Below are 9,427 nucleotides of genomic sequence, written 5' to 3'. Positions count from 1 at the left end.
ATTGTACCCAGGCCCATCCTGTCTGGAACACATCTAATTGATAAACATGGTCAATGTAAAGTCTCTTGGCTTTAGGAGAAAATAAAAATCACAGTATAAATTCTTTGTCTTAACCATGACCAAGCCTGTACCTAAAACAAAAAAGGTTTTCAGAGTTCAAACTCCTACCTCCACAGCCGCAAGAATATATATTCCTCCCCCCCCCAACTCTTCATTTCCTGACAATGAATCCAGTATCTATTAACCTTAGTTAATGGGCATAACCAATAGCCAGGATCTATTTTGAAGGCTAATAGGAAGATTTCATATGATGATGATGAGATCAAATGGAAATGGTATGATCTAGGGGGAAAAAATCTACTTCGTTCGGCTGCTTTCTTCTTTCTTCCGCCTTTGTACCTGCTGCTTCTGCTGCTAAGAGTAACCATTCAGCTGTGAAACCAAGCCTTCCTCCTGATTTCAGCAGGGGCCATTTTTAGTTATGTGAAAAACCATGCACATAATCCTCCACCCCCATTTTAAAGTTGACATATGTACATATGCTTGAACTTTATATATATGCATATTATATGTGTAAGGGGGAGGTGGGAATTATGCAAAGAAATACGGTAATTGCAGGCTACATTAAAAATACTGTAAAAATCAGTTTTGCAGTGTGGGTGTATATCATTCCCTGGATGCCATAGTTGAATTTTAGATAAATTTCACCTGTAATTTCATGGTAGCAGGGAGAAAAGTTTTCTGGATAGCAGCGTCATAGTCTCAGAGTTGGAAGGGATCCCTTAGCTCCTCTATTCCAACAAATGTGGGAGGAGGAATCCTTTTTTTCAAAATCCCCCCCCCCAAGTGGTCATATGACTTATGATTGAAGACTTCTAGTGAGGGTGAACCTACTGTTTTGAGAGGCACCCTGTCAGTCTTCAGGCAATAATGTTGTGAAGTTTTCCCTTCTAGTGAGCTTAAATCTGTCCCTTTCCTGCTTCCATCTAGTAGTTCCCACTTCTGAACTGTAAAGCCAAAAACTACAAGTCTAATCCCTATTATTCTTGAAAGCTCCTTGAATAGTTGAAGACACTATTATGCCTCCCACCAGTCTTCTCCGGGCTAAATATTTTCACTTCCTTCAACCATTGCTGATATGGTTTGGTTTAGGCCAATGTCCCTCCTCTGGAATTACTCAGTTCTGGCAATTTCTTTGATAAAATGTGGCTCCCTGTGAACTCATCCAAACTTTCTGGAGAGCAATTTAGAATTATGCCCAAAAGGCAACAAAAATGTGCATACCCTTTGATCCAGCAATACCAGTACTGGCTCCTATACCCTGAAGAGATTATGAAAAAAGGATAAAAACATCATCTGTCCAAAAATATTCATAGCAGCCCTATTTGTGGTGGAAAAGAACTGGAAATTGAATGTCCATCAATTGGGGAACAGCTTAATAAACTGTGATATATGTATGTGATGGAACACTATTGTTCAATTAGAAACAAGGAGGGATGGAATTCAGGGAAGCATGGAAGGATTTGCATGAACTGATGTTGAGCGAGATGAGCAGAACCAGAAGAACATTGTATACCCTAATAGCAACATGGGAGTGATGATCAACCTTAATGGACTTGCTTATACCAACAGGGCAACAATTAGGCACACTTTTGGAATATCTGTGAGGGAGAATACTATCTGTATCCTGAGAAAGACTTGTGGAGTTTGAATAAAGACTAAGGACTATTACCTTTAACTTAAAAAAATCATATCCTTATTATGTAATTCTGCTATATTTCATACTTTATGTTTCTTCCTTAAGGATATGATTTCTCCCTCATCATATTCAACTTAGATCAATGCATACCATGGAAACAATGTAAAGACTAGAAAACTGCCTTCTGTGGGGAGTGGGGCGGGGAGCAAGATTAGGGGAAAAATTGTAAAATTCAAAATAAATAAAATCTTTCAAAAAATGTGGCTCCCCCACTAAAAACAACATTTCAAATGTAGCCTGACCTGGGCAGAGTACAGTGGGGCTAGCTATCATTTCCTTTGTTGTGGACAATATACCTTCTCAATACAGCCTCAGATGAAGGTAGCTTCTATATGGTACACATTTGAATTAGCAGCCCCAAAAGTCCATTCCAGAATATTTTCATATTAATTATTGTCTAGTTAAGTCTCTTCATTATATACTAGTGCAAATAAATCCCTTGACTCCAAAGATAGGATGTAATCTGACTGTGTCAAATAGGCAAGATCCCAAGATCACATAGGAGCCTTGGGCATCCTCTTCCTATAATCAATAATCATCCAGTCCAACTCATGTGAAGCAACCATTGCTATATCATATCTAACAATTTTTCCTTTGGACTCTGCTTTAAGACATTCAAGGAGAAGGAACTTTAACATCTCTCAAAGCAATCCATTCCCCTAATGGACAGCTCTGATTGTTAGAAGGTTTTCCCAACATCTAGTCTAAGTTTGCTTATTTGTAACTTAAACTTTCTGCTCCTGGCTCTGCCCTTGGGAGAGAAAAAAGAAAAATCTAATCTTTCACATAACTGTCCTTCAAAAATTTGAGTACAGTTATGATATCCATATCCAGCTTCATCAATCTATCCTTATCTGACATAGGCTTTTCACTATCTGCTTGCCCTTCTCTAGACATTCATAAGCCAGAGGGTTTACTGATGTCTTTCCTACACTATAGTGCCCAGAACTGAATACACTACTCCAGAGGAAGTCTAAAAAGAGTTCAGTGGGGTTATTCTCTTTCTGTTCCTGGAAAACTTGTGTTCAAGAACACATTTGCTTTTTCTTTTGGCTGGCACATCACACTGCTGACTCATATTGAGAGAGTAGTCCACTAAAACCCCCCAGAATCTTTTTAGAATTGCTGTCTAGCTATGCTTCCCTCAACTTATATTTTTGGAATTTTTTAAAATAATCAAGTGCAAGATATTTTATTTTTCTCTATTCAATTCAGCCTAGTAGCTTCAGTTCAATGCTCTAGCTGGTCAAGGTCTTTTGGGGAAAAAGAAAAAGGGGGTTAAGCATTTACATAATGCTTATTTTCTCCAATATTGTGCTAAATATTTTTTGTAAATATTAACTGATTTGAACCTCACAACAATCCTGTTATGTGGGTGTTGGTATTATTCCCATTTTATAAATGGGCTAACTGAAGCAAACAGTTTAATTGACTTGCTCAGGGTTAAACACTTAGTAAGTGTTCAGGCTGGATATGAACTCAGGTCTTCCACCTTGCAAGCCCAGCACATTTCCACTATATCAGTAGAACCTGACTCTCATCCAGTGCAATGGATATCCTGCCTAGCTTCATGCCATCTGAAGATATGATTAGGGTGCTGCCTATGTCTTTAGCCAAATCATTGATAAAAATATTAAATAGTATAGTGCCAAGTAAAGATGTCTGGCATATTCTACTGGATACCTCCTGCCACACTGACACTACTACCCTTTGAGTTCAGCCATCTCATCAGTTATGAATCTATGAAATTACATTATCATTGAGTCCATATTTCTTCAGCTTCACAACAAAAATAAAATGAAACATTTTACCAAAAGCACTGTATCCAAACCATTCCCCTTATATACTAAGTTTAGTAATCCTGTCAAAAAATGAAATAAGGTTAAATTGGCGTGACTTGTTCTTGATGAAGCCAGGCTGGCTCTTTCTAATTATTACTTCTATTTCTAGATATTCACCAGCTCTCTCCTTTAATGATTCTTTCTAAAAATTTTTCAGGAATCAAAGTCAAGTTCATTGGTCTGTAGCTTTCAGACTCCATTCTCCCCCTTACCCCCTGCTTATACCACTTCCCCTGCAAAGATCAGAATATTCAACTTTCTCTAGTTTTGTGGTACTGCTCATTTTTCCATGGTCTTTTAAATCTGTCAATTAGTTTGGGCCATGTTGATAATACTCTTTGAGCCAAGTTATTGAATCAGATCTGAATCCATCTGATTAAATTATCGTCTCTGTCTTTTTTTTTACAACAATAGCAGAAGATACTTTCAGTAGAGGTTGATCTGGGTCTGATATTAAATTCCTCAAGGCAAGTGCTTTCTTGCTGTCTTCACCCATATCAACTAGCTCATAAGTCATCTTATTACAGTGTCAACTAGTCCATGTCTCTTCATCTTTTCCAGAAGAATAGAATGAGATACTGTTTCAAATACTTTGCTAAAATCTCCATTAATGGCATCTATGGGATTACCCACACTAATCAGTTAAAGTTGTTCTCTCAGGGAAGGCAGATGGTACAGTAAGAGTTCTCGACCTTGAGTCACAAAGATCTGAGTTCAACAGTTTCCTCAACTATAAAATGGGTATAATAATGGCACCTTTCTCCCAGAGTTGTTGTGAGGATCAAATGAGATAATATTTGCAAAGTGCTTACTTAGCACAGTGGCTGACACATAACAAGTGGGATAAATGCCACCAATTATTCTTTCATTATTAAAATGAGGTTAATCTCCCATAACCTATTCTTTTTTTGTTCATTAATCCATTTCTGTTGAAGCCATGGTGGCTCTATCTTGATCCCTGTTTGTTTACACTAATTTATGGCAATGGGAAAATATAATGCCATCTACAAAATTTGATAGACACATGTCTCTGTAGATCTGCTATCATTTTTTTCTCTATAAAATTTCCCTGCATTTAAGAAGTAGATATCCCTTGAGTCTATCTTCATTTTGAATATGAATTGTGTAGCTCAAGATCTTATTAAAATGTAGTAATTAAATCATCATGGAAATGGCAAAAACCAATACTGAATACAAATTGGATTTTCAATAAGAGTTGGGTTTGATTATTTACTGTCTTTATTACATTGATATCTATATATTCTTATTGTCATAGGTTAGTATAGAAGGCAGACTAATAGCTTGGGGGTTGAATATGTGCTTTTCACAGGTATTTAAAGAAATTTCCATGTAACTGCCAACCAGTTGACATGAAAACACCACAAGTTGCTGTGTTTCACTGTATTCTAGTTATAACTCAGAAAGAGTGCTACATAAATTAATGTTAATTCCACAGATTTTCATAAAGCACCTACTATGTTCAAGGCTCTATTCTAATGCTGAAGATACAAAGACAAAATATGAAAGCCCTCTCCTCAAGAGGTAAGAGAATATAATAACATATACACAAATAAATAAATGTCCAAAGTAATTTCAGGAGGAGGTGAATACCAACAATTTGTGTGTGGTAATTTAGGGCAAGAGATGCCAGGGGAGGATCAGGAAAGGTTTTTCACCTTTCACGGGAGGTGGAACATGATCTGAGTCTTGAAGGATGACAATAGGTATTAGACCATTTTGACTAGAACAGGGAAAGTATGAAAATGAAGAATATAAAATGTCTGGCAAGGTAGGTAGGAGCCAGACTGTGGAAATCTCCAGTTTGTCAGTGTTCTCCCTAAAAGTATCAAGTACTTCATGAGCTAATGGACATTATGCTAGAGTAGTGCGGAGTCAGACAGTCCTGGATTCAAATTCTAACTGATGCTTCAGGAACTATTAGACTTCAGGTAAGCTACTTAACCTTTCATCTCAGTTTTCTTCCCTGTAAGAAGAGATTAATAATACCTCTAGTCCCTACCCCAGAAAGTATTAGGAGCATCAAGTGATATAATGTATGTAAAGCACTTTAAGAACAAAAAACTAATCTCATTATATTCCAGTTGTGCCCAAACAAGGGTAGAGGGCAGGAGGACCATAAACTTCCTTTTCTGGAGACCAGACTTCTATCAGTGCAGTCTCATATCTAGCAGGTAGGATAGGTGAATTCAATTTTAAAGGTTATTTTCAGTTCCAGTCTGATATTTTTCAATGAGCACAAACTAGTATGAAGTCAAGTACAATTATTAGTTAGTACTTTTAGACATTGCTTCCTGTGCTCAGGGACTGAAAAGAGGAAGAGTCATATTTATATGTTTAAATGATGATGGTGTAATGTAATGGAATCTCTCTTTGCTAACCAAATTCAGGAAATCCTTTTCAAAAGAAACCTCCTCACCCAAGAATGACATCTTTCTCTCTTCCACTTACTTGGCTCATTGCTAAATTCTATTTTGCAATTCCTGATTTCCGGTACAAAACCAATCTAAACTAACACATAAGAGTAAGATTAGATGATTAAACAAGTTACTGCTTATACGGCAGCTTCACATGCATTTTTTTTTATTATTTTATTTTGAGGCAATCGGGCTTGTGACTTGCCCAAGGTCTTTTGAAGCAATTCTTTAAAATCTCAAAAATGGATTTCATCACAGATCTGCTTCCACCCCCCCTTTTTTTTTGAAACAAGAAGTATTTTAAAAAGGGGGCTTTACAGGAGGGATGGGAATTCAGGGAAGCCTGGAAAGATTTGCATGAACCGATGCTGAGGGAGATGAGCAGAACCAGAAAAACACTGTAAAACTCAAAATAAGTAAAATCTTTCTTTCAAAAAAAATAAAGAGGGGTTTTAACGCCTTAGTTTTTTATTTCATAAAATGAGGGAGGCGAGCAGCTCCGGGTCCACAGAATGAGGAGAGGCAGAAGCTGAAGGGCGCTGGGATGGGGAGAAAGATGGGGAAAGCCGGGGTTAACCCGCCATCCCGGGAGGGGTGCGGGGGGAGCGGGAGAGGGAGATGTCACCGATGACAGCAGGCGGCGGCCCGGGGAAAAGCGGCGTGAGAAGCAGAAAGCAACGAAAGTATCAAAAAGCATAGAGCGTGCTCTTGAGCCGAAGCCTGTCCCTGATAACCTTTATTTTTATTTCTTGATTGAAAAAAATCCTTTTTCCGGTAACACATAAAGTTGCGCTTCGTTGGCGGCGTTTTCGCCTCCTCCGCAGGACGGCTCCCGGCCGCCGCCGCCGGCTCCCCGGTCCCTCCCGGCCGGGCACCGCGGGGAGCGCCGCTCGCCGCCGGGCAGCAGGTGGCCGCCGAGCCTTCCGCAGGACAGGAGGGAGGGGCGCGTGGGCGGGCCTCGCGGCCCGTGACGTCACGCGGGAGGCGGGGAGCACGGCCAGGAGGGAGGGGCGGCGGCTTCTGCAGGGTGGGGGGGAGTTCGCAGCCGGTGACGTCAGGGCCGGGGGAGGGGCATCCGTGCCAAGCTGCTTCTGCAGGGGAGAGTAGGAGAGAGAAGCAGCTGCTCCTCCAGGCAACGGGGAGCCAGGAGGAGGAGGAGGAGGAGGAGGAGGAGGAGGAGGAGAAGGGGAAGGAGGTGGAGGAGGAGGAGGAGGATCCCGGGCACCGAGAGCGGCAGCTGGGAGAGGGGAGACCGAGAGCGCGAGAGGGAGAGGGAGGAGGAAAACAAGCCGGCTCGTCTGCTTTCCTGCTTAGTTTAAAGCAAAAGAAAATGGAAGTCGGGTAATAAAGGAGAGGAGCGGGCGTGCGGAGCAGGTGAGAAGCGGCCGAGCGCGGGGGCCCTGCTGGGGCCGCTCCATGGCGCCCGCGGGGGGCCCGGGGTCTGCGGGTGCCACTGCAGCGGCGGGAGGACGGGACAGGTGCGCCGCGGCCGCCGCGGTCCGCCCAGCCCGCTGCAGCCGGGGCCGGGGCCGGGGCCGGGGCCGGGGCCGGGGCCGGGGCCGGGGCCGGGGCCGGGCCCGGGGCGCTCGGGGTCCTGCCCCCTCCCCCAGCCCCGTGCCGCCCGGCGCCGCTGCCCGAGGAGAAGTTAGAGAGGCTCCCAGGTGTGCGGGGGCCGGGGGATGCCGCGGCCGCCCCTCCGCCTGTGCCCGCGTCGCGGGCGCCCCTCACCTCCGTCCGGTAATGAGATTCCGGGAGGATTCTGCATTGCAGGAGCGCACCCCGAATTCATTATTGTTTCGCCGCCGCCGCCGAGCCTCTGAGGTAGCGGCTCCGGGGGTCCGGTTGCGTGTCTGTGTGTACGTGTGCGTGTCTGTGTGTCTGCCCCTGCAGGGAGCCCAAGGGATGGGGATGGATTGGCACCCTCCGGGACGCGAACTCGGGAATCTCGACCCGTTTCCTACCTTCCCTGCCCCCCCGCCCCACCTTGCACCCTCATCCCCATTAGCGTGCGATTGCAGAAAGCACCTTTATCTATAACAGAACGTTGGATTTCCATGTTCAACCTCCCTGCATGCAGGCGATTCCTTATCGCCTCCTCAGCGACCCTTGCGATTGTCTCTAACACGCTGCATTACCAGTAATCACTGTCTTTCCGTGGCTCTTTATAATGGAAAAACACTTCAGGTCTGAGCTTTTGGGGACTCATGAACTTGGGGCAGAGAATGTCACAGGAAACGTGCCCTGGTAACTGAACACGAACAGTTCGCTTTTCTCTGCTCCGGTCCGAATGAAATGCAGACAATTAGGGAAAATGTTTTACCATGTACCCAGAGGCCTTCTCTAGTATCTCTTCACTGGAGGGGAAAAAATCACATCTGCTGTGCCTTAAATGCCCCTTTAAATTTGGGAAATGTCAATGATGTCATCATTAACAGAAACTTTCCTTCACTATGCACAGCCTTTTGAATCCACTCCACCTCTAGACATAGCGGTGGAAGCCTCATAAGCCCTTTTTAATGTATCAGAAACCGAAGCCTTGCGTTTTCAACTTTTCTCAACTTGACCTCCAACAACTATGACAGACAAGTGAAAAATGAGCGCTTTGGGGGAGGGGGAAGTGGAGGGATTGACTAATAAGCCATCCAAATAGTTCTGCATGGAAACTTGTTAGATCTTTATCATATCTGTCTGTGCTTCACAGTGGAAAAAGGCTTTGCAGACACATGTACACAAAACCCAGACTCTCTCATCTACCATTTTAAAAGAAATAAGTGAAGATGTTGGCTAAGACCGAACAGTTGGGAAAAGATGATGACAAATTTCATATAGTTGCCTGCATTAGTAAGAAAGTAGCCAGACTTGAGTAAAATATATACATACATATACATATATGTATGTATATGTATATGTGTATATATATATATATATATATATATATATATATATATATATATATATATATATATATAGTGCTAGGTTGTTGTATCAAAGCCAACTTGAATTTACCTTTAAGGGATTTTAGACCCCAACACTTTAAGAATGATCAAGAGTGAAGGCTCCTCATTCCCAGAAGAAAAGCTTTTGATGACTGCTTCATTCTTTTTAACTTCCCTTTCTGTCCTGTTCCCTTGGTTTCTTAAGACCTAAAGAGTAGCAAGAAGTCACCGTGATTAATGATAATTCCAAGTCCTCTAGGAATCATTTTTCATATATATAAGCCACATGTTGTAGAGAATAAGTTTCATTGTGAGTACCATTAGGGGAACAGAGGTAAGAGAATTCCAGGCAATTTTTGGATAGAGACATTAATGCCTTTTAAACAAAAGACATTCAATAGGGGCAGATGTATCATTGTGTTCATGCTTAATAATGTATGAAAATTCATAATTGAT

General features: G+C 42.3%; 1 protein-coding gene across 1 annotated transcript in view; it reads left to right on the top strand.

The window, feature by feature from the left end:
* Positions 1 to 7,252: 7,252 nt before the first annotated feature.
* Positions 7,253 to 9,427, top strand: part of OTUD7A (OTU deubiquitinase 7A) — a 414,523-nt gene continuing 412,348 nt past the window's right edge. The window contains exon 1 of the mRNA XM_074236215.1: positions 7,253 to 7,409. The gene's annotated coding sequence lies outside the window, so the exon portion shown is untranslated. The remainder of the gene's footprint in view (positions 7,410 to 9,427) is intronic.

The sequence above is a fragment of the Macrotis lagotis genome, chromosome 4 (genome assembly GCF_037893015.1).
Source record: "Macrotis lagotis isolate mMagLag1 chromosome 4, bilby.v1.9.chrom.fasta, whole genome shotgun sequence".
Classification (NCBI taxonomy): Eukaryota; Metazoa; Chordata; class Mammalia; order Peramelemorphia; family Peramelidae; genus Macrotis; species Macrotis lagotis.
This window is presented reverse-complemented; position numbering and strand designations above follow the sequence as displayed.